General features: G+C 45.9%; 1 pseudogene; it reads right to left on the bottom strand.

Moving 5' to 3' along the window:
• On the bottom strand, positions 1–26,520 carry LOC123131258 (F-box/FBD/LRR-repeat protein At1g13570-like; annotated as a pseudogene).

The raw sequence follows: 26,520 nt of genomic DNA, 5'->3' as shown, positions 1-26,520 counted from the left end.
TTAAAGCAATCTTACAGAGCACTTGGGAGAGATTTTTCCTTCGAGATATCTTCTAGCGGTTCGATGAGCCGAATCCACGAATTTCGCTTCCTTTGCGGGATCTTTCCACACACGCTTCACCTGTTTATACGAATGGTCAATAGTAAAAATACCAAAGCAGGGGCATTTCCCACGATGTGCAAAAGAAATTCAAGCTGGCCTCTGGATCCTCGGAATGCTGTCATGCACACATTCTTCAGATATTTATATGGACCCTCCAGAAGTCCCTTCATAGGCACGTGTCCCGTGTATAGGGAAGGAGAAACAATAAACTGCAAATTGGAATAAGAAAACTAAGATACAATTTTCGAAAGTAGCAGGAGTCCTGAATGAAATGTAAGAAACTAGAGAAGTTAAGCTCATACAGATGTGAGCATGCAGGGGGGGGGGGGGGGAGATGGCACAAATTCAACTGGCTGGTTTGCTATATCCAAGTTATCATGAAATAGAAATGCTTGCTCTTGTACTGATTTGGAAGAGTATCGATGCAATAACATGGAGAAGTGTACAAATTACCAGAGAGGAAACTATAAGAATACTTACATCCATCTCTAGTGTTTCGAGGAAAGGAGCGGATGTCAGAAAGGAGGCCAAATGCGGAGTGTCAACATCGTTTTCAAATAGCAGCATCAGTTTTAAATGCCTCAGCTGGGAAAACTTGCATGGGTTATGCATCAGGCAGGGCATCTGGAAGACAGACAATCAAAGGTCAGTATGACTAACTAAATGGTTTAGAAGATACAATAATGAATCATAAGTTATCAGGGATGGTCAACTGATTAACAAACCTGTGGTGGTTCGCAACAAGTATCAAAAATCAGATTTTGAGCATGTGTAAACACATTAGCAAGTTGGGTGGTAGCGTCCTCAAGAGTCACTCCATAAAAACTAACATCTGCACTTTCGAGCCTTGAAGATTTGCCGAGGTCAATACATACTGACTTCCCCTTGTATACAAAATTTGTGAGTTTCACGGCATGCAATGCAATCTTCGTTATCTCGCAGAATGAAAAATGCAAGTGTAGCAGGTGAGGCAGTGGACCATTAACCTTTAGTTCATCGTAGAGATGACATCTAACAATACTTAACCACTCTAGGTTAGAGCAATTTGACAACATGTCTTGAAGATCTTTTCCACTGACATTCACTAAGTTCAGATCAAGCTTCCGTAGGTTAGGGAAACCACTGAACCCGGTTGGTGGCCGGAGATATCCAAAGCTAAGATGGATTTTCTGTAGACGGGATATACTTCCACTGTCCAAAAGTTGGAACGGAAACAAGTACCGATCATAACGACCTCCAAAACGTTCTGGTGCCAAATCAAAAGTTAAGAACTCTATCTGTGATGAGGATAGCACAAAGCGAACCCAGTTATTGAGATGGTCAACCAGCATGGTGTCAAAATCAAATTTGATGGCTGTTAGAGTTATAATATAAGTCATGTACCCCTTTGTATCTATCCCGTTGTATAAGGAGTTTCCTGCATATGTTCCACACCTGTACATGTATATATATCGGCCTATGGCCTCATGGGAATACAAGTTGCATATTTCCTAACATGGTATTAGAGCTAGGTCAATTTTTTGCACGCTGCAACTCGTGTTGTTGATCCACCTCGCTGTGGCCGCCGCGACTACCCTATTTGTGGCCGCCGCTCCTTTTTCTCTATCACCGCTGCCTCTCTGCGCCTGCTGATCCCCCCGCAGGTCAATCCCAGCCGGCGCGTGTCCCCTCGTCCAGCCCGCTCGTGATCCATCCCAGCCAGCGCGCAGGTCAATCCCACGCGCTCCTCTGGCCCCGATCGAGCCGACCGACTGCTGCTGATCTCCGCCGCCAGGAGTGCCGCCCGTCGCCGATCTTCGCTGTCCTCGCGCCCTCGTCAGATTCTACCGCCAGCCGCCGTTCCGTTTCATCCGCTCCTGTGATTCAGATCGAAGTTTCCACCTTCCGTCAGTCCAGATCATGTTGGAAATATGCCCTAGAGGCAATAATAAAAGGATTATTATTATATTTCCTTGTTCATGATAATTGTCTTTTATTCATGCTATAATTGTGTTATTCGGAAATCGTAATACATGTGTGAATACTTAGACACCAACATGTCCCTAGTAAGCCTCTAGTTGACTAGCTCGTTGATCAACAGATAGTCATGGTTTCCTGACTATGGACATTGGATGTCATTGATAACGAGATCACATCATTAGGAGAATGATGTGATGGACAAGACCCAATCCTAAACATAGCACAAGATCGTATAGTTCGTTTGCTAGAGTTTTCCAATGTCAAGTATCTTTTCCTTAGACCATGAGATCATGTAACTCCCGGATACCGTAGGAGTGCTTTGGGTGTACCAAACGTCACAACGTAACTGGGTGACTATAAAGGTATACTACGGGTATCTCCGAAAGTGTCTGTTGGGTTGACACGGATCAAGACTGGGATTTGTCACTCCGTATGACGGAGAGGTATCTCTTGGGCCCACTCGGTAATGCATCATCACAATGAGCTCAAAGTGACCAAGTGTCTGGTCACGGGATCATGCATTACGGTACGAGTAAAGTGACTTGCCGGTAACGAGATTGAACAAGGTATTGGGATACCGACGATTGAATCTCGGGCAAGTAGCATACCGATTGACAAAGGGAATTGTATACAGGGGTTGCTTGAATCCTCGACATCGTGGTTCATCCGATGAGATCATCAAGGAGCATGTGGGAGCCAACATGGGTATCCAGATCCCGCTGTTGGTTATTGACCGGAGAGCGATCTCGGTCATGTCTACATGTCTCCCGAACCCGTAGGGTATACACACTTAAGGTTCGGTGACGCTAGGGTTGTAGGGATATGTATATGCAGTAACCCGAATGTTGTTCGGAGTCCCGGATGAGATCCCGGACGTCATGAGGAGTTCCGGAATGGTCCGGAGGTAAAGAATTATATATAGGAAGTGCTATTTCGGCCGTCGGGACAAGTTTTGGGGTCACCGGTATTGTACCGGGACCACCGGAAGGGTGCCGGGGGTCCACCGGGTGGGGCCACCTATCCCGGAGGGCCCCATGGGATGAAGTGGGAAGGGATCCAGCCCAAAGTGGGCTGGGGCGCCACTTCCCCTAGGGCCCATGCGCCTAGGGTGGGGAAACCCTAAAGGGGGTGCCCCTTGCTTGGGGGGCAAGCCCCCCACCCCTTGGCTGCCGCCCCCCTAGGAGATTGCATCTCCTAGGGCCGGCGCCCCCCCTAGGCCCCCCTATATATAGTGGGGGGGATGGAGGACCTCTTACCTTTGCCTTTGGTGCCTCCCTCTCCCTCTCCAACACATCCTCCTGAAGGAAATATGCCCTAGAGGCAATAATAAAGTTATTATTTATTTCCTTATATCATGATAAATGTTTATTATTCATGCTAGAATTGTATTAACCGGAAATATAATACATGTGTGAATACATAGACAAACAGAGTGTCACTAGTATGCCTCTACTTGACTAGCTCGTTAATCAAAGATGGTTATGTTTCCTAACCATGGACAAAGAGTTGTTATTTGATTAACGGGATCACATCATTAGTTGAATGATTTGATTGACATGACCCATTCCATTAGCTTAGCACCCGATCGTTTAGTATGTTGCTATTGCTTTCTTCATGACTTATACATGTTCCTATGACTATGAGATTATGCAACTCCCGTTTGCCGGAGGAACACTTTGTGTGCTACCAAACGTCACAACGTAACTGGGTGATTATAAAGGTACTCTACAGGTGTCTCCAAAGGTACATGTTGGGTTGGCGTATTTCGAGATTAGGATTTGTCACTCCGATTGTCGGAGAGGTATCTCTGGCCCCTCTCGGTAATGCACATCATATAAGCCTTGCAAGCATTGCAACTAATGAGTTAGTTGCGAGATGATGTATTACGGAACGAGTAAAGAGACTTTCCGGTAACGAGATTGAACTAGGTATTGAGATACCGACGATCAAATTTCGGGCAAGTAACATACCGATGACAAAGGGAACAACGTATGTTGTTATGTGGTCTGACCGATAAAGATCTTCGTAGAATATGTAGGAGCCAATATGGGCATCCATGTCCCGCTATTGGTTATTGACCGGAGACGTGTCTCGGTCATGTCTACATTATTCTCGAACCCGTAGGGTCCGCACGCTTAAGGTTTCGATGACAGTTATATTATGAGTTTATGAGTTTTGATGTACCAAAGGAGTTCGGAGTCCCGGATGAGATCGGGGACATGACGAGGAGTCTCGAAATGGTCGAGACGTAAAGATCCATATATTGGACGACTATATTCGGACATCGGAAAGGTTCTGAGTGATTCGGGTATTTTTCGGAGTACCGGGTAGTTACGGGAGAAGCAATGGGCCTTGATGGGCTTTAGTGGGAAGAGGAAAAAGGGCCAAGGGGCTGTTGCGGCCCCCTCCCCTCTAGTCTGAATTGGACTAGGGAAAAGGGGGGCGGCCACCTTTCCTTCTCCTCTACTTCCTTCTCCCTTCCTCCCCTCTTGGTGGACTCCTACTAGGACTTGGAGTCCTAGTAGGACTCCACATCCTGGCCGCACCAATTGCCTTGGCCGGCCTCCTCCTCCTCCATCCTTTATATACTGAGGCAAGGGTTACCCCATGAACACAAGTTGATCCACGTGATCATATTCTTAGCCGTGTGCGGTGCCCCCTTCCACCATAGTCCTCGATAATATTGTAGCGGTGCTTAGGCGAAGCCCTGCGACAGTAGTACATCAAGATCGTTACCACGCCGTCGTGCTGACGGAACTCTTCCCTGACACTTTGCTGGATCGGAGTCCGGGGATCGTCATCGAGCTGAACGTGTGCTAGAACTCGGAGGTGCCGTAGTTTCGGTGCTTGATCGGTCGGGCCGTGGAGACGTACGACTACATCAACCAAACGCTTTCGTTGTCGATCTACAAGGTACGTAGATCACACTCTCCCCTTGTTGCTATGCATCACCATGATCTTGCGTGTGCGTAGGAATTTTTTTGAAATTACTACGTTCCCCAACAGTGGCATCCGAGCCTAGGTTTTATATGTTGATGTTATATGCACGAGTAGAACACAAGTGAGTTGTGGGCGATATAAGTCATACTGCTTACCAGCATGTCATACTTTGGTTCGGCGGTATTGTTGGACGAAGCGGCCCAGACCGACATTACGCATACGCTTACGCGAGACCAGTTCTCCCGACGTGCTCTGCACAGAGGTGGCTTGCGGGTGACAGTTTCTCCAACTTTAGTTGAACCAAGTGTGGCTACGCCCGGTCCTTGCGAAGGTTAAACAGCACCAACTTGACAAACTATCATTGTGGTTTTGATGCGTAGGTAAGATTGGTTCATGCTTAAGCCCGTAGCAGCCACGTAAAACTTGCAACAACAAAGTAGAGGACGTCTAACTTGTTTTTGCAGGGCATGTTGTGATGTGATATGGTCAAGACATGATGCTAAATTTTATTGTATGAGATGATCATGTTTTGTAACCGAGTTATCGGCAACTGGCAGGAGCCATATGGTTGTCGCTTTATTGTATGCAATGCAATCGCGCTGTAATGCTTTACTTTATCACTAAGCGGTAGCGATAGTCGTGGAAGCACAAGCTTGGCGAGACGACAACGATGCTACGATGGAGATCAAGGTGTCGCGCCGGTGACGATGGTGATCACGACGGTGCTTCGGAGATGGAGATCACAAGCACAAGATGATGATGGCCATATCATATCACTTATATTGATTGCATGTGATGTTTATCTTTTATGCATCTTATCTTGCTTTGATTGACGGTAGCATTATAAGATGATCTCTCACTAATTATCAAGAAGTGTTCTCCCTGAGTATGCACCGTTGCGAAAGTTTTTTGTGCTGAGACACCACGTGATGATCGGGTGTGATAAGCTCTACGTTCAAATACAACGGGTGCAAAACAGTTGCACACGCGGAATACTCAGGTTTTACTTGACGAGCCAAGCATATACAGATATGGCCTCGAAACATGGAGACCGAAAGGTCGAGCGTGAATCATATGGTAGATATGATCAACATAGTGATGTTCACCAATGAAACTGCTCCATCTCACATGATGATCGGACATGGTTTAGTTGATTTGGATCACGTGATCACTTAGAGGATTAGAGGGATGTCTATCTAAGTGGGAGTTCTTAAGTAATATGATTAATTGAACTTAAATTTATCATGAACTTAGTTCTGGTAGTATTTTGCAAATTATGTTGTAGATCAATAGCTCGCATTGTTGCTTCCCTGTGTTTATTTTGATATGTTCCTAGAGAAAATTGTGTTGAAAGATGTTAATAGCAATGATGCGGATTGGATCCGTAATCTGAGGATTATCCTCATTGCTGCACAGAAGAATTATGTCCTTGATGCACCACTTGGTGACAGACCTATTGCAGGAGCAGATGCAGACGTTATGAATGTTTGGCTAGCTCAATATGATGACTACTTGATAGTTTAGTGCACCATGCTTAATGGCTTAGAATCGGAACTTCAAAGACGTTTTGAACGTCATAGAACATATGAGATGTTCCAGGAGTTGAAGTTAATATTTCAAGCAAATACCCGAGTTGAGAGATATGAAGTCTCCAATAAGTTCTATAGCTAAAAGATGGAGGAGAATCGCTCAACTAGTGAGCATGTGCCCAGATTGTTTGAGTACTACAATCGCTTGAATCAAGTGGGACTTAATCTTCCAGATAAGATAGTGATTGACAGAATTCTCTAGTCACCATCACCAAGTTAGTAGAACTTCGTGATGAACTATGATATGCAAGGGATAACGGAAACGATTCCCAAGCTCTTCGTAATGCGTAAATTGATAAAGGTAGAAATCGAAAAAAACATCAAGTGTTGATGGTAGACAAGACCACTAGTTTCAAGAAAAGGGCAGAGGGAAGAAGGGGAACTTCAAGAAGAACAGCAAGCAAGTTGCTGCTCAAGTGAAGAAGCCCAAGTCTGATCCTAAGCCTGAGACTAAGTGCTTCTACTGCAAAGGGACTGGTCACTGGAAGTGGAACTACCCCAAGTGATTGACAGATAAGAAGGATGGCAAAGTGAACATAAGTATATTTGATATACATGTTATTGATGTGTACTTTACTAGTGTTTATAGCAACCCCTCAGTATTTGATACTAGTTCAGTTGCTAAGATTAGTAACTCGAAATGAGAGTTGCAGAATAAAGACTAGTTGAGGGTGAAGTGACGATGTGTGTTGGAAGTGGTTCCAAGATTGATATGATCATCATCGCACACTCCCTATACTTTCGGGATTAGTGTTGAACCTGAATAAGTGTTATTTGGTGTTTGCGTTGAGCATGAATATGATTTGATCATGTTTATTGTGATACGGTTATTCATTTAAGTAAGAGAATAAATTGTTGTTCTGTTTACATGAATAAAACCTTATATGGTTACACACCCAATGAAAATAGTTCGTTGGATCTCGATCGTACTGATACACATAATCATAATATTGAAACCAAAAGATGCAAAGTTAATAATGATAGTGCAACTTATTTGTGGCACTGCCGTTTAGGTCATATTGGTGTAAAGCGCATGAAGAAACTCCATGCTGATGGGATTTTGGAATCACTTGATTATGAATCACTTGATGATTGCGAACCATGCCTCATGGGCAAGATGACTAAGACTCCGTTCTCCGGAGCGAGCAACTGACTTATTGGAAATAATACATATTGATGTATGCGATCCGATGAGTGTTAAGGCTCACAGCAAGTATCGTTATTTTCTGAACTTCACAGATGATTTGAGCAGATATGGGTATATCTACTTGATGAAACATAAGTCTGAAACATTTGAAAAGTTCAAAGAATTTCAGAGTGAAGTGGAAAATCATCGTGACAAGAAAATAAAGTTTCTACGATCTGATCGCGGAGACATATATTTGAGTTACGAGTTTGGTCTTCAATTAAAACAATGTGGAATAGTTTCACAAACTCATGCCACATGGAACACCACAACATAATGAGACAGCTGCATTCACGTTAAATAGGGCACCATCTAAATCCGTTGAGACGACACCGTGTGAACTATGGTTTGGCAAGAAACCTAAGCTGTCGTTTCTTAAAGTTTGGAGTTGCGATGCTTATGTGAAAAAGTTTCATCTCGATAAGCTCAAACTCAAATCGGAGAAATATGTCTTCATAGGATACCCAAAGGAGATAGTTGGGTACACCTTCTATCACAGATCCGAAGGCAAGACATTCGTTGCTAAGAATGGATCCTTTCTAGAGAAGGAGTTTCTCTCGAAAGAAGTGAGTGGGAGGAAAGTAGAACTTGATAAGGTAATTATACCTTCTCCCTTATTGGAAAGTAGTTCATCACAGAAATCTGTTCCTGTGACTACTACACCAATTAGTGAGGAAGCTAATGATGATGATCATGTAACTTCAGATCAAGTTACTACCCGAATCTCGTAGGTAAACCAGAGTGAGATCCGCACCAGAGTGGTACGGTAATCCTGTTCTGGAGGTCATGCTACTTGACCATGACGAACCTACGAACTATGAAGAAGCGATGGTGAGCCCAGGTTCCGCAAAATGGCTTGAAGCCATGAAATCTGAGATGGGATCCATTTATGAGAACAAAGTATGGACTTTGGTTGACTTGCCCACTGATCGGCAAGCAATTGAGAATAAATGGATCTTCAAGAGGAAGACGGACGCTGATAGTAGTGTTACTATCTACAAAGCTAGAATTGTCGCAAAAGGTTTTCGACAAGTTCAAGGTGTTGACTACGATGAGAGTTTCTCACTCGTATCTATGCTTAAGTCTGTCTGAATCATGTTAGCAATTGCCGCATTTTATGAAATCTGGCAAATGGATAAACAAAACTGCATTCTTTAATGGATTTATTAAAGAAGAGTTGTATGTGATGCAACAAGATGGTTTTGTCAATCCTAAAGGTGCTAACAAAATATGCAAGCTCCAGCGATCCATTTATGGACTGGTGCAAGCATCTCAGAGTTGGAATATATGCTTTGATAAGTTGATCAAAGCATATAGTTTTATACAGACTTGCGGTGAAGCCTGTATTTACAAGAAAGTGAGTGGGAGCACTACAGCATTTCTGATAAGTATATGTGGATGACATATTGTTGATCGGAAATAATGTAGAATTATTCTGTAAAGCATAAACGAGTGTTTGAAAGAGTTTTTCAAAGAAAACCTTGGTGAAGCTGCTTACATATTGAGCATCAAGATCTATAGAGATAGATCAAGACGCTTGATAAGTTTTTTTCAATGAGTACATACCTTGAAAAGATTTTGAAGAAGTTCAAAATAGAACAGTCAAAGAAAGAATTCTTGCCTGTGTTACAAGGTGTGAAATTGAGTAAGACTCAAAGCGCGACCACGGCAGAAAATAGAATGAGAATGAAAGTCATTCCCTATGCCTTGGCCATAGGTTCTATAAAGTATGTCATGCTGTGTACCAGACCTATTGTATACCCTACACTAATTTTGGCAAGGGAGTACAATAGTGATCTAGGAGTAGACCACTGGACAGCGGTCAAAATTATCCTTAGTGGAATAAGGATATGTTTCTCGATTATGGAGGTGAAAAAAGGTTCGTCGTAAAAGGGTTACGTCGATACAAGTTTTGGCACTAATCCGGATGACTCTTAGTCTTCATCTGGATACATATTGAAAGTGGGAGCAATTAGCTAAAGTAGCTCCATGCAGAGCATTGTAGATATAGAAAATTGCAAAATACTTACGGATCTGAATATGGCAGACCCGTTGACTAAACTTCTCTCACACGCAAAACATGATCACACCTTAATACTTTTTGGGTCTTAATCACATAGCGATGTGAACTAGATTATTGAATCTAGTAAACCCTTTGGGTGTTAGTCACATGGAGACGTGAACCAATCACATAAAGATGTGAACTATTGATGTTAAATCACATGACGATGTGATCTAGATTATTGACTCTAGTGAAAGTGGGAGACTGAAGGAAATATGCCCTAGAGGCAATAATAAAGTTATTATTTATTTCCTTATATCATGATAAATGTTTATTATTCATGCTAGAATTGTATTAACCGAAAACATAATACATGTGTGAATACATAGACAAACAGAGTGTCACTAGTATGCCTCTACTTGACTAGCTCGTTAATCAAAGATGGTTATGTTTCCTAACCATGGACAAAGAGTTGTTATTTGATTAACGGGATCACATCATTAGTTGAATGATCTGATTGACATGACCCATTCCATTAGCTTAGCACCTGATCGTTTAGTATGTTGCTATTGCTTTCTTCATGACTTATACATGTTCCTATGACTATGAGATTATGCAACTCCTGTTTGCCGGAGGAACACTTTGTGTGCTACCAAACGTCACAACGTAACTAGGTGATTATAAAGGTGCTCTACAGGTGTCTCCAAAGGTACATGTTGGGTTGGCGTATTTCGAGATTAGGATTTGTCACTCCGATTGTCGGAGAGGTATCTCTGGGCCCTCTCGGTAATGCACATCACATAAGCCTTGCAAGCATTGCAACTAATGAGTTAGTTGCGAGATGATGTATTACGGAACGAGTAAAGAGACTTGCCGGTAACGAGATTGAACTAGGTATTGAGATACCGACGATCGAATTTCGGGCAAGTAACATACCGATGACAAAGGGAACAACGTATGTTGTTATGTGGTCTGACCGATAAAGATCTTCGTAGAATATGTAGGAGCCAATATGGGCATCCAGGTCCCGCTATTGGTTATTGACTGAAGACGTGTCTCGGTCATGTCTACATTGTTCTCGAACCCGTAGGGTCCGCACGCTTAAGGTTTCGATGACAGTTATATTATGAGTTTATGAGTTTTGATGTACCGAAGGAGTTCGGAGTCCCGGATGAGATCGGGGACATGACGAGGAGTCTCAAAATGGTCGAGACGTAAAGATCGATATATTGAACGACTATATTCGGACATCGGAAAGGTTCCGAGTGATTCGGGTATTTTTCGGAGTACCGGGTAGTTACGGGAGAAGCAATGGGCCTTGATGGGCTTTAGTGGGAAGAGGAAAAAGGGCCAAGGGGCTGCTGCGCCCCCCCCCCTCCCCTCTAGTCCGAATTGGACTAGGGAAAAGGGGGGCGGCCACCTTTCCTTCTCCTCTACTTCCTTCTCCCTTCCTCACCTCTTGGTGGACTCCTGCTAGGACTTGGAGTCCTAGTAGGACTCCACATCCTGGCCGCACCAATTGCCTTGGCCGGCCTCCTCCTCCTCCATCCTTTATATACTGAGGCAAGGGGCACCCCATGAACACAAGTTGATCCACGTGATCATATTCTTAGCCGTGTGCGGTGCCCCCTTCCACCATAGTCCTCGATAATATTGTAGCAGTGCTTAGGCGAAGCCCTGCGACAGTAGTACATCAAGATCGTCACCACGCCGTCATGCTGACGAAACTCTTCCCCGACACTTTGCTGGATCAGAGTTCGGGGATCGTCATCGAGCTGAACGTGTGCTAGAACTCGGAGGTGTCGTAGTTTCGGTGCTTGATCGGTCGGGCCGTGGAGACGTACGACTACATCAACCAAACGCTTTCGTTGTCGATCTACAAGGTACATAGATCACACTCTCCCCTCGTTGCTATGCATCACCATGATCTTGCATGTGCGTAGGAAATTTTTTGAAATTACTACGTTCCCCAACACCTCCTCCTCCATAGAGCTTGGCGAAGCCCTGCCGGAGTACTGCAGCTCCACCACCACCACGCCGTCGTGCTGCTGCTGGAGCCATCTTCCTCAACCTCTCCTTCCCCCTTGCTGGATCAAGAAGGAGGAGACGTCACGCTGACCGTACGTGTGTTGAACGCGGAGGTGCCGTCCGTTCAGCGCTAGGATCTCCGGTGATTTGGATCACGTCGAGTACGGCTTCCTCATCCCCGTTCTTTGAATGCTTCCGCGCGTGATCTACAAAGGTATGTAGATGCAATCCGATCACTCGTTGCTAGATGAACTCCTAGATGGATCTTGGTGAAACCGTAGGAAAATTTTGTTTTTCTGCAACATTCCCCAACAGTGGCATCATGAGCTAGGTCTATGCATAGTTCCTTTTGCACGAGTAGAACACAATTTGTTGTGGGCGTAGATGTTGTCAACTTTCTTGCCGCTACTAGTCTTATTTTGCTTCAACGGTATTGTGGGATGAAGTGGCCCGGACCAACCTTACACGTACGCTTACGTGAGACCGGTTCCACCGACTAACATGCACAAGTTGCATAAGGTGGCTGGCAGGTGTCTGTCTCTCCTACTTTAGTTGGAGCGGATTTGATGAAAAGGGTCATTATGAAGGGTAAATAGAAGTTGACAAATCATGTTGTGGATTTCACGTAGGTAAGAAAACGTTCTTGCTAGAACCCTATTTCAGCCACGTAAAACTTGCAACAACAATTAGAGGACGTCTAACTTGTTTTTGCAGCAAGTGTTCTGTGATGTGATATGACCAAAGCTGTGATGAATGATGAATGATATATATGTGATGTATGAGATGTTCATGCTATTGTAATAGGAATCATGACTTGCATAACGATGAGTATGACAACCGGCAAGAGCCATAGGAGTTGTCTTTATTTTTTGTATGACCTGCGTGTCATTGAGAAACGCCATGTAAATTACTTTACTTTATTGCTAAACGTGTTAGCCGTAGTAGTAGAAGTAATAGTTGGCGAGCAACTTCATGGAGACACGATGATGGAGATCATGATGATGGAGATCATGGTGTCATGCCGGTGACAAGATGATCATGGAGCCCCAAGATGGAGATCAAAGGAGCTATGTGATATTGGCCATATCATGTCACTTTTATTATTTGATTGCATGTGATGTTTATCATGTTTCTGCATCTTGTTAACTTAGAACGACGGTAGTAAATAAGATGATCCCTCATAATAATTTCAAGAAAGTGTTCCCCCTAACTGTGCACCGTTGCGACAGTTCGTTGTTTCGAAGCACCACGTGATGATCGGGTGTTAGATTCTAACGTTCACATACAACGGGTGTAAGACAGATTTACACATGCAAACACTTAGGTTGACTTGACGAGCCTAGCATGTACAGACATGGCCTCGGAACACAGAAGACCGAAAGGTCGAGCATGAGTCGTATAGAAGATACGATCAACATGAAGATGTTCACCGATGTTGACTGGTCCGTCTCACGTGATGATCGGACACGGCCTAGTTAACTCGGATCATGTTATACTTAGATTACTGGAGGGATGTCTATCTAAGTGGGAGTTCATTGAATAATTTGATTAGATGAACTTAATTATCATGAACTTAGTCTAAAATATTTACAATATGTCTTGTAGATCAAATGGCCAACGTAGTCCTCAACTTCAACGCGTTCCTAGAGAAAACCAAGCTGAAAGACGATGGCAGCAACTACACGGACTGGGTCCGGAACCTGAGGATCATCCTCATAGCTGCCAAGAAAGATTATGTCCTACAAGCACCGCTAGGTGACGCACCTGATCTCCCTACAGAACAAGACGTTATGAACGCTTGGTAGGCACGTACCGATGACTACTCCCTCGTTCAGTGCGGCATGCTTTACAGCTTAGAGCCGGGGCTCCAAAAGCGTTTTGAGAGACACAAAGCATATGAGATGTTCGAAGAGCTGAAAATGGTTTTCCAAGCTCATGCCCGGGTCGAGAGATATCAAGTCTCCGACAAGTTCTTCAGCTGTAAGATGGAGGAAAACAGTTCTGTCAGTGAGCACATACTCACTATGTCTGGGTTGCATAACCGCTTGACTCAGCTGGGAGTTAATCTCCCGGATGACGCAGTCATTGACAAAATCCTTCAGTCGCTTCCACCGAGCTAAAAGAGCTTTGTGATGAACTTCAATATGCAGGGGATGGAAAAGACCATTCCTGAAGTATTTGCAATGCTGAATCAGCAGAGGTAGAAGTCAAAAAGGAACATCAAGTGTTGATGGTGAATAAAACCACTAAGTTCAAGAAGGGCAAGGGTAAGAAAGCCTTCAAGAAGGACGGCAAGGGAGTTGCCGCGCCCGGCAAGCAAGCTGCCGGGAAGAAGCCAAAGAATGGACCCAAGCCCGAGACTGAGTGCTTTTATTGCAAGGGAAGTGGTCACTGGAAGCGGAACTGCCCCCAAATACTTAGCGGACAAGAAGGCCGGCATCACGAAAGGTATATGTGATATACATGTAATTGATGTGTACCTTACCAGTACTCGTAGTAGCTCCTGGGTATTTGATACCGGTGCGGTTGCTCACATTTGTAACTCAAAACAGGAGCTGCGGAATAAGCGGAGACTGGCGAAGGACGAGGTGACGATGCGCGTCGGGAATGGTTCCAAGGTCAATGTGATCGCCGTCGGCACGCTACCTCTACATTTACCTTCGGGATTAGTTTTAAACCTTAATAATTGTTATTTAGTGCCATCTTTGAGCATGAACATTTTATCAGGATCTCGTTTAATTCGAGATGGCTACTCATTTAAATCGTTCTATTTATATGAGAGATATGTTTTATGGTCATGCTCCGATGGTGAATGGTTTATTCTTAATGAATCTCGAGCGTAGTGCTACACATGTTCATAGTGTGAGTACCAAAATATGTAAGATTGATAATGATAGTCCCACATACTTGTGGCACTGCCGCCTTGGTCACATAGGTGTCAAACGCATGAAGAAGCTCCATGTTGATGGACTTTTAGAGTCTCTTGATTACGAATCATTTGACACGTGCGAACCATGCCTCATGGGTAAAATGACCAAGACTCCGTTTTCAGGAACAATGGAGCGAGCAACCAACTTATTGGAAATCATACATACTGATGTGTGCGGTCCAATGAGCGTTGAGGCTCGCGGTGGCTATCGTTATGTTCTCACCCTCACTGATGACTTGAGTAGATATGGGTATGTCTACTTAATGAAACACAAGTCTGAAACCTTTGAAAAGTTCAAGGAATTTCAGAGTGAGGTAGAGAATCAACGTGACAGAAAAATCAAGTTTTTGCAATCAGATCGTGGAGGAGAATACTTGAGTCACGAATTTGGCACACACTTAAGAAAATGTGGAATAGTTTCACAACTCACGCCGCCTAGAACACCTCAGCGTAATGGTGTGTCCGAACGTCATAATCGCACTCTATTAGATATGGTGCGATCTATAATGTCTCTTACCGATTTACCGCTATCTTTTTGGGGCTATGCTTTAGAGACTGCCGCATTCACTTTAAATAGGGCTCCGTCGAAATCCGTTGAGACGACACCGTATGAATTATGGTTTGGGAAGAAATCTAAGCTGTCGTTTCTAAAAGTTTGGGGATGCGATGCTTATGTCAAGAAACTTCAACCTGAAAAGCTCGAACCCAAGTCGGAAAAATGCATCTTCATAGGATACCCTAAAGAAACTATTGGGTATACCTTCTACCTTAGATCCGAAGGCAAGATCTTTGTTGCCAAGAATGGATCCTTTATGGAGAAGGAGTTTCTCTCGAAAGAAGTAAGTGGGAGGAAGGTAGAACTTGATGAAGTATTACCTCTTGAACCGGAAAATGGCGCAACTCAAGAAAATGTTCCTGAGGTGCCTGCACCAACTAGAGAGGAAGTCAATGATGATGATCATGAAACTTCAGATCAGGTTGCTACTGAAATTCGAAGATCCACAAGGACACGTTCCGCACCAGAGTGGTACGGCAACCCTGTCTTGGAAATCATGTTGTTAGACAACGGTGAACCTTCGAACTATGAAGAAGCGATGGCGGGCCCGGATTCCGACAAATGGCTGGAAGCCATAAAATCCGAGATAGGATCCATGTATGAAAACGAAGTATGGACTTTGACTGACTTGCCCGTAGAGCGGCGAGCCATATAAAATAAATGGATCTTTAAGAAGAAGACAGACGCGGATAGTAATGTGACCATCTATAAAGCTCGGCTTGTCGCTAAGGGTTATCGACAAGTTCAAGGGGTTGACTACGATGAGACTTTCTCACCGGTAGCGAAGCTAAAGTCCGTCTGAATCATGTTAGCAATTGCCGCATTCTATGATTATGAGATATGGCAAATGGACGTCAAAACGGCATTCCTTAATGGTTTCCTTAAGGAAAAATTGTATATGATGCAGCCGGAAGGTTTTGTCGATCCTAAGAATGCTGACAAGGTGTGCAAGCTCCAACGCTCGATTTATGGGCTGGTGCAAGCATCTCGGAGTTGGAACATTCGCTTTGATGAGATGATCAAAGCGTTTGGGTTTACGCAGACTTATGGAGAAGCCTGTGTTTACAAGAAAGTGAGTGGGAGCTCTGTAGCATTTCTCATATTATATGTAGATGACATACTTTTGATGGGAAATGATATAGAACTCTTGGACAGCATTAAGGCCTACTTGAATAAGAGTTTTTCAATGAAGGACCTTGGAGAAGCTGCATATATATTAGGCATCAAGATCTATAGAGATAGATCAAGACGCCTCATAGGTCTTTCACAAAGCACATACCTTGATAAGATATTGAAGAAATTCAATATGGATCAGTCTAAGAAGGGGTTCTTGCCTGTGTTACAAGGTGTGAAATTGAGCTCAGCTCAATGTCCGACCACGGCAGAAGATGTAGAAGAGATGAGTGTCATCCCCTATGGCTCAGCCATAGGTTCTATTATGTATGCCATGCTGTGTACCAGACCCGATGTAAACCTTGCCGTAAGTTTGGTAGGAAGGTACCAAAGTAATCCCGGCAAGGAACACTGGACAGCGGTCAAGAATATCCTGAAGTACCTGAAAAGGACTAAGGAAATGTTTCTCGTTTATGGAGGTGAAGAAGAGCTCGTCGTAAAAGGTTACGTCGACGCTAGCTTCGACACAGATCTGGATGACTCTAAGTCACAAACCGGATACGTGTATATTTTGAATGGTGGGGCAGTAAGTTGGTGCAGTTGCAAGCAGAGCGTCGTGGCGGGATCTACATGTGAAGCAGAGTACATGGCAGCCTCGGAGGCAGCGCATGAAGCAATTTGGATGAAGGAGTTCATCACCGACCTAGGAGTCATACCCAATGCGTCGGGGCCGATTAAGCTCTTTTGTGACAACACTAGAGCTATTGCTCTTGCCAAGGAGCCCAGATTTCACAAGAAGACAAGGCACATCAAGCGTCGCTTCAACTCCATTCGTGAAAATGTTCAAGATGGAGACATAGATATTTGTAAAGTACATACGGACCTGAATGTAGCGGATCCGTTGACTAAACCTCTCCCTAGGGCAAAACATGATCAACACCAGAATTCCATGGGTGTTCGATTCATCACAATGTAACTAGATTATTGACTCTAGTGCAAGTGGGAGACTGTTGGAAATATGCCCTAGAGGCAATAATAAAAGGATTATTATTATATTTCCTTGTTCATGATAATTGTCTTTTATTCATGCTATAATTGTGTTATTCGGAAATCGTAATACATGTGTGAATACTTAGACACCAACATGTCCCTAGTAAGCCTCTAGTTGACTAGCTCGTTGATCAACAGATAGTCATGGTTTCCTGACTATGGACATTGGATGTCATTGATAACGAGATCACATCATTAGGAGAATGATGTGATGGACAAGACCCAATCCTAAACATAGCACAAGACCGTATAGTTCGTTTCCTAGAGTTTTCCAATGTCAAGTATCTTTTCCTTAGACCATGAGATCGTGTAACTCCCGGATACCGTAGGAGTGCTTTGGGTGTACCAAACGTCACAACGTAACTGGGTGACTATAAAGGTATACTACAGGTATCTCCGAAAGTGTCTGTTGGGTTGACACGGATCAAGACTAGGATTTGTCACTCCGTATGACGGAGAGGTATCTCTTGGGCCCACTCGGTAATGCATCATCACAATGAGCTCAAAGTGACCAAGTGTCTGGTCACGTGATCATGCATTACGGTACGAGTAAAGTGACTTGCCGGTAACGAGATTGAACAAGGTATTGGGATACCGACGATCGAATCTCGGGCAAGTAGCATACCGATTGACAAAGGGAATTGTATACAGGGGTTGCTTGAATCCTCGACATCGTGGTTCATCCGATGAGATCATCAAGGAGCATGTGGGAGCCAACATGGGTATCCAGATCCCGCTGTTGGTTATTGACCGGAGAGCGATCTCGGTCATGTCTACATGTCTCCCGAACCCGTAGGGTCTACACACTTAAGGTTCGGTGACGCTAGGGTTGTAGGGATATGTATATGCAGTAACCTGAATGTTGTTCAGAGTCCCGGATGAGATCCCGGACGTCACGAGGAGTTCCGGAATGGTCCGGAGGTAAAGAATTATATATAGGAAGTGCTATTTCGGCCGTCGGGACAAGTTTCGGGGTCACCGGTATTGTACCGGGACCACCGGAAGGGTCCCGGGGGTCCACCGGGTGGGGCCACCTATCCCGGAGGGCCCCATGGGCTGAAGTGGGAAGGGATCCAGCCCAAAGTGGGCTGGGGCGCCACTTCCCCTAGGGCCCATGCACCTAGGGCGGGGAAACCCTAAAGGGGGGTACCCCCTTGCTTGGGGGGCAAGCCCCCCACCCCTTGGCCGCTGCCCCCTAGGAGATTGCATCTCCTAGGGCCGGCGCCCCCCCTAGCCCCCCCTATATATAGCGGGGGGGATGGAGGACCTCTTACCTTTGCCTTTGGTGCCTCCCTCTCCCTCTCCAACACATCCTCCTCCATAGAGCTTGGCGAAGCCCTGCCGGAGTACTACAGCTCCACCACCACCACGCCGTTGTGCTGCTGCTAGAGCCATCTTCCTCAACCTCTCATTCCCCCTTGCTGGATCAAGAAGGAGGAGACGTCACGCTGACCGTACGTGTGTTGAACGCGGAGGTGCCGTCCGTTCGGCGCTAGGATCTCCGGTGATTTGGATCACGTCGAGTACGGCTTCCTCATCCCCGTTCTTTGAATGCTTCCGCGCGTGATCTACAAAGGTATGTAGATGCAATCCGATCACTCGTTGCTAGATGAACTCCTAGATGGATCTTGGTGAAACCGTAGGAAAATTTTGTTTTTCTGCAACGTTCCCCAACAGATCAAGCAGCCGCCGCTCCAGTCTTCCTGTCGCACGCAAGCTGCTGCAGATCGAGACTCCTATAGTCTGCCTAAAAAAACAGGCACGATGTCTCAGTCCTCGGGTTATGTTGCTGTCCCTCGCTGTCCGGTGATCTTCGATGGTACTAACTACACTGAGTTCACTGGCTTCATGCGCATTCACATGCGTGGCATCCGTCTCTAGGGTGTTCTTTCTGGCGAGGTCTGCTGTCCGCCACGTCCGGTTCCTTCGGTGGCTCCTATTCCGCCGACTCCACCGGTTCTTCCTCCGGATGCTAATCAGGCCGCCAAGGATGCGGCTAAGCTTACTGATGAGGCTGCTGATCGTGCTTATGATGAGAGGGTTTTGGCTTATGAGGAGGCTCTTCAGACGTATCATGGTGCTCTGTCTGTTTACACCCAGTGACTTGATGATGATGCTCGTGCTGCAGCTATTCTCACTGCTAGTGTTCTGCCTCAGTTTGCTTCTGAGTTTCTGGGTCTTCCTATTGTCTTTGAGATGTGGACCCGTCTTCGTCAGCGCTATCAGCCCTCTGGTGATGCCTTATACCTTTCTGTGGTCCGTCAGGAGCATGCTCTTCAGCAGGGTGACTCTACTGTTGATGACTTCTATGCACAGAGTTCTGCTATCTGGCGCCAGCTTGATTCTCTCCACAGTGCTGGTTGTCGTACCTGCCCCTGTTGCCAGGCTGTCCAGGCCAATTTGGAGTTTCATTGCGTCTATGAGTTCCTGTCTCGGCTCCGTAAGGAGTTTGAGCCCCGGCGTGCTCAGTTGTTTACTCGTGGTCGTATTTCTCTCATGGAGGCGCTTTCTGAGATTCGTGCTGAGGAGACTCGCTTACGTGGTGCTGGTTTGCTGGAGGTTTCCTCTGTGCTCGCTACTCGTGCTCCTACGCCACCTGCTGCACCGACCCCTTCTCGCTCGAGTGCTCCACCGCTCTTGCCCACTCCTTCTAGAGGCTCAGGTCGCCCCCGTCCACATTGCGACTATTGCAACAATGATGGTCATCTTGAGTCTCAGTGCTACACGAAGAAGAAACACCTGCGCAAGGCGCGATCATCATCTTCAGGGACTTCGTCATCTACCTCAACAGCTTCAGCCATTGCTTTGACTGACCAGGATATTCTTAGACTTAAGCGTCTGCTCGCGGCTTCAGGTTCTTCCTCGATGGGTACTGCTGGTTCTGTGACTGATGCTTCCCGCACTGAGCAATCACCCTCTACACAGTCAGGTACATCCCCATGGGTTCTGGACTCTGGAGCTTCTTTTCATATGTCTTCTCATTCTTCCACTTTGTCCTCTCTTCGATCACTGGATTCTCCTGTTCATGTCTTCACTGCTGATGGTACTCCACTTTCTGTTGCTAGTAGAGGCAATCTTACCACTCCTTCTTATTTTGTTCCTGATGTTGCTCATGTTCCTCGACTTACCATGAATCTGTTTTCTGCTGGTCAACTTACTGATTCTGGTTGTCGCGTCATCCTTGACGTTGACTCTTGTTCTGTCCAGGACCGTCGCACGCACACTCTGGTTGGGGCTGGCCCTCGCCGCCGTGATTCTCAGGGTCTTTGGGAGTTGGACTGGCTTCATGTTCCTTCCGCTGCCACCACCATCGCCAGTTCTTTCGCTTCTGTCGCCTCCGTTACTGGTTCCTTCCAGCAGTGGCATCATCGACTTGGTCATCTGTGTGGTTCTCGGTTGTCTTCTTTAGTTCATCGAGGTCTTCTGGGGTCTGTCTCAGGAGATGTCTCTTTAGAGTGTCAGGGTTGTCGTCTTGGCAAGCAGATTCAGTTACCATATTCACATAGTGAGTCAGTGTCCAAGCGTCCTTTCGATTTAGTCCATTCTGATGTATGGGGTCCGGCCCCTTTCGCTTCGAAAGGTGGTCATAAATACTATATTATTTTCATAGATGATTTCTCTTGTTACACATGGCTTTATTTCATGACTTCTCGTTCTGAGGTGTTGTCTATTTATAAGCATTTTGCTGCCATGGTTCATACTCAGTTCTCTTCACCCATTCGTGTTTTCGTGCTGACTCCGCTGGCGAGTATATCTCTAAGATGTTGCGTGGTGTTCTTGCTGAGCAAGGGACTCTCTCTCAATTCTCTTGTCCTGGTGCTCATACTCAGAATGGTGTGCCTGAGCGAAAGCATCGACATCTTCTTGAGACGGCTCGTGCATTGATGATTGCTGCCTCTTTCGCCTCATTTTTGGGCTGAGGCCGTCTCCACATCCACCTATCTTATCAATATACAGCCTTCCGCTGCTCTACAGGGTGGTGTTCCTTTCGAGCGACTTTTTGATCGTTCTCCCGATTATTCGATGCTTCGCTCGTTTGGTTGTGTTTGCTATGTTCTTCTTGCCCCTCGCGAACGCACCAAACTGACCGCTCAGTCTGTTGAGTGTGTCTTCTTAGGCTACAGTGATGAGCATAAGGGCTATCGTTGTTGGGATCCTATCGGTCGTCGGATGCGTATCTCTCGAGACGTGACTTTTGATGAGTCTCGTCCCTTCTACCCACGCCCATCTTCCTCGACTTTTTCAGTGCATGATATCTCTTTCCTCACTTTTCCTGACTCACCTATCACCCCCGTCGAGCCTGTACCTCTCCGTTCCACTTCCTCTCCTTCTCCACCTCTAGTTGATTTGCAGCCACCATCCTCCCCAGTCTCCTCGCCTAGCATGTCACCGGGTTCTCCACCTTCATCTCCGGTGACCTCCTCCCCGGTCTCCTCTCCCAGCATGTCACCGGATTCTACACCTTATCTCCGGTGACTTCTTCGTCGCCACCCCCCGATTCTACCTTGACGATTCCTCCTTCTATTATTCCATCTTTTCCTCAGCATTACACTCGTCGTCCACGACCAGTCGATGCCTCCGTGGATGAGTCGTCATCTTCCTCTCAGCCTACTTATGGCTTGCGTTCTCGTCCTCGTCCGCCTGTTGATCACTTTGGATTTCCCACCGCTGGTGCTGCTGTTCTTGAGCCGACTTCTTACCGTCAGGCTGTTGTTCATCCCGAATGGCAGTTTGCGATGGCAGAGGAGATTGCTGCTCTTGAACGCACTGGTACCTGGGATCTTGTTTCTCTTCCTCCGGGAGTCCGTCCAATCACTTGTAAGTGGGTCTACAAGGTTAAGACTCGCTCCGATGGTTCTCTTGAGCGTCACAAAGCTCGTCTTGTGGCTCGTGGTTTTCAGCAGGAGCACGGTCGTGATTATGACGAGACTTTTGCTCCTGTGGCCCATATGACCACTGTTCGTACACTTCTTGCCGTTGCCTCTACACGCCACTGGTCTATATCTCAGCTTGATGTTAAGAATGTCTTTCTTAATGGTGAGCTGCGTGAGGAGGTGTACATGCAGCCACCACCTGGGTATTCTGTTCCTGATGGCATGGTATGTCGTCTTCGTCGCTCTCTCTATGGCCTTAAGCAAGCCCCCCGCGCCTGGTTTGAGCGCTTTGCCTCTGTGATCACTGCTGCTGGTTTTTCAGCAAGTGCTCATGATCCAGCATTGTTTATTCATCTTTCTCCTCGTGGTCGGACTCTTCTTCTTCTCTATGTTGATGACATGATCATCACGGGGGATGACCCCGAGTATATTGCCTTTGTAAAGGCCCGTCTTAGTGCGCGGTTTCTTATGTCTGATCTTGGACCTCTTCGCTACTTTCTTGGGATTGAAGTCTCTTCTACCTCTTATGGCTTTTTTATATCCCAGGAAAAGTATATCCAAGATCTTCTTGCTCATGCTGCTCTTACTGACGAGCGCGTTGTTGAGACTCCTATGGAGCTCAATGTTCACCTCCGTGCTACTGATGGTGCTCCTCTCCCTGACCCGACGCGTTATCGTCATCTTGTTGGCAGTCTTGTCTATCTAGCTATCACTCGTCCGGACATCTCTTATCCGGTTCATATTCTGAGTCAGTTTGTCTCTGCTCCCACCTCGGTTCACTATAGTCATCTCCTTCGTGTTCTCCGATATCTTCGAGGCATGATCTCTCACCGTCTATTCTTTCCTCGCTCCAGTTCTTTACAGCCTCAGGCCTATTCGGATGCTACGTGGGCTAGTGATCCTTCAGATCGCCGTTCACTTTCTGCTTACTGTGTTTTTCTTGGTGGTTCTCTCATTGCCTGGAAGACGAAGAAACAGCTTGCAGTTTCCCGTTCGAGTGCCGAGGCTGAGTTGCGAGCAATGGCTCTTTTGACGGCAGAGGTGACTTGGTTACGGTGGTTACTTCAGGATTTTGGTGTTTCTGTCACTACACCGACTCTGCTCTTATCTGACAGTACAGGTGCTATCAGCATTGCGCGCGATCCTGTGAAGCATGAGCTCACCAAGCATATTGGTGTTGATGCTTTCTATGTGCGCGCTGGTGTGCAGGATCAGGTTATTGCTCTTCAGTATGTGTCTTTCGAGTTACAGTTGGCGGATTTCCTGACGAAGGCCCAGACTAGAGCACAACATGGCTTTTATTATCTCTCCAAACTCAGTGTTGTTCATCCACCATGAGTTTGAGGGGGGGTGTTAGAGTTATAATATAAGTCATGTACCCCTTTGTATCTATCCCGTTGTATAAGGGGTTTCCTGCATATGTTCCACACCTGTACATGTATATATATCGGCCTATGGCCTCATGGGAATACAAATTGCATATTTCCTAACAATGGCAAGCTCGTCAACAACCCGGCCATGGCACTGTGCCAAGACTGCATTAACATTATCGATGAACTTCTGAACATCTTGTTCTTTCCCACAAGTACTCTTGCCACACATTGTAATTCCTTCAAAACTCAGGTTTGGACAAACTGTCCACAAGAATCTCCACTTCCTTGACACGGCACTGGTCCTTACAGCATCATTCAGAGGCAACTTGGATAAAATTGTGCATAGCACGTCCTGCAGCAAAGATACATCATAGTAGCACACCCGTTCAATGAGTAATTTGCAATCATGAGAAGGCTGGATAGAAAATTTCAAGTTTGCAACATACCTCTGGAAGGCTCTCAAACGGATCACTTGATATCCCCTTTTCAGAGTTTAATAACTCGTGACAGATGATGTAGTCAGATATAACTCCACAAGCCAGAACGCTGCGCAGTCTATGTTGATCATTTTGCGCCCCCTTGTCACAGACCGGTCTGGGACGAGTGTGCAGTGACATTGCTCTGCAAATCAGAATGCTCAATAGTTCGAATCGGCCGTCTGCAATCCTCTTTTGATGGACTGCCTTACATCCAGCCTGGTATGATATAGCCCTGAGAACCATAATGCAGCACGGTTCGAATGCTTCATCTGCTATTCTACCTTGGCGGCATCGCTTCCGATCGTGGTGTTCCAGTGTAGTTATTCCATTTCCAGGCATGAGATTCAGAATGTTCCCCATTCTGACGCTACAAGGAACAAGGAGAAAGCTATTCATGTTCAGTCCAACATTATTATGGTACTCCATCCATTCCACAATGTAGTGTGTCCGCGCTTTCCGAGATTCAATGGTATAATTTTTGCTCCCGCCGCAATCAGTCTCTTTGGTTAAATTTACGGTCAAACTTGAATCTCAGGAAGCGCGGGCACACTACATTGTGGAATGGAGGGAGTAGTATGAAACAAGTGGGCAGTCAGGAGAGAAGTGATGGGGACAGGCCCGTTTGGAGAATGTTCTGGAAAATCCAAGTTCCACAAAAAGTGAAGATATGTGCGTGGAAGATGCTAAAGGAAGGGCTTCCCACACGCCAGGTTAAGAAATCTAAACACTTGGATGTGGTTGATGAGTGTCCGAGATGTGGCCGGGGGACGGAGGATAGCTTTCATGCTGTCGTTGCGTGCCCTACCTCCAGTGCTGTATGGGATGCTATGGGTGAAGTGTGGACTGTTCCAGCGAAGGAGACGATTGGGAACACTGGTGATGAGTGGTTGTTCGATCTGTTGGTAACCCTCCGGGAAGAGGAACGTGCTAAAGTTCTGATGATAGTATGGAGAAACTGGCAGCTACGTAATGTTGCCATGCATGACAAGACGGTGCCTCCGGTCAAGGTATCCAGGAATTTTTTGCAAAGCTATATGGTCTCTCTAAATCGGATAAAACTTAGTAGGTCGAGTGTAAAGGCTTTAGACAGTCCGAAGACGGGAGACATATAGGTCGAGTGTAGGTCATCTGGTAAATGAGACTAAGGAGCTGTTGAGAGAAAGGGAGTTTGTGTGTAGGCGCATTGATCGTTTGCAAAATAGAACTGCAGATCGCCTTGCTTATCTGTCAAGAGTGGAGCAACGCACCGACTTGTGGTTGCGGGGGCCTCCGGATGCTCTTATGTGCTATCTAGCATGTGATTATACAGCTATTCCTTAATTAATAAATCTCTCTTTCCAGTCGCAAAAAGAAAAGGAGAGAAGTGAAAGTATGAGGCGCCGACAACCGGGGTTGTCAAGATGAATGTCGACGGCGCAGTCGACACGGCTAGTGCAAAAGGTGGCACCGGCGTAGTTGCCCGTAACAGCGAAGGCAGACTACTAGTGTCGCGGTGCACTGGCTACCAAGGGGTGTTGATCCCCTGACAGTGGAGATTTTGGCTTGCAGAGATGCTACCTTGCTTGCGAGGGAGAAGAACTATCAGAATGTGATAGTCGAGACAGATTGCCTCAACGTTGTTCAGCTATGGGAAGGTAGGCTGAGAGGCAAATCGAAGGGGTTCCATATCTTCCAAGAGATGCAGGAGGAGTTGCCGTTTTTTCAGGGATTTCAGCTTCGTTATGCTAGCCGTCTAGTGAACTCTGTTGCTCATATTTGTGCTAAGGAAGCTTTAGTTGTAGAGAATGTTGCTACATACTCTAATGTAATCCCTGGCTTTCTGAGATGCGCTGTGCACTCGGATTTGCTACCGCTGAATGAATAAAATCCGGAGAGCGGAGGTTTCAAAAAAAAAGTGAAAGTATGAGAAGCAGGTGTGTAACCAGGCAGTGCATATTGCAGTAAAAAAAAGGTGTATCCATTTATTTCCGTTTTCTTTGCATTCCAACAAATACTCTGTTTCTGCTGCTGCTGCTGCTGCAAAGATGTACTAACAAAGGGTGAACAAATTTCAGTTTCGGACCCTCCTCTGTCCCTGCTGTCTCACGGGGTGTGTGTGTCACAGTATGGAAGAACTAGCCCTAGCTTATGCAATTTACTCCTAGTAGCTTATACTACAAGCTGCATAAAGAGATTTGAAGGAGAGATTGCCATGCTTACTCACCCCTACCCAGTCGAGCGCGAATCTAGGGTTCCTCACGAACAATCGGGAGCAGAAACCGATCCGCGACGGTCACAACGAGTCCGTCCGTCGGAATCGAGCCTGGGGAGGGGACAGCGTCATCGGATCGGAAGTTTGGG

Source organism: Triticum aestivum, chromosome 6A (genome assembly GCF_018294505.1).
Source record: "Triticum aestivum cultivar Chinese Spring chromosome 6A, IWGSC CS RefSeq v2.1, whole genome shotgun sequence".
In the NCBI taxonomy this organism is placed as follows: Eukaryota; Viridiplantae; Streptophyta; class Magnoliopsida; order Poales; family Poaceae; genus Triticum; species Triticum aestivum.
Note: the sequence above shows the minus strand (reverse complement) of the source record. Positions and strands in the feature narration are given on the sequence as shown.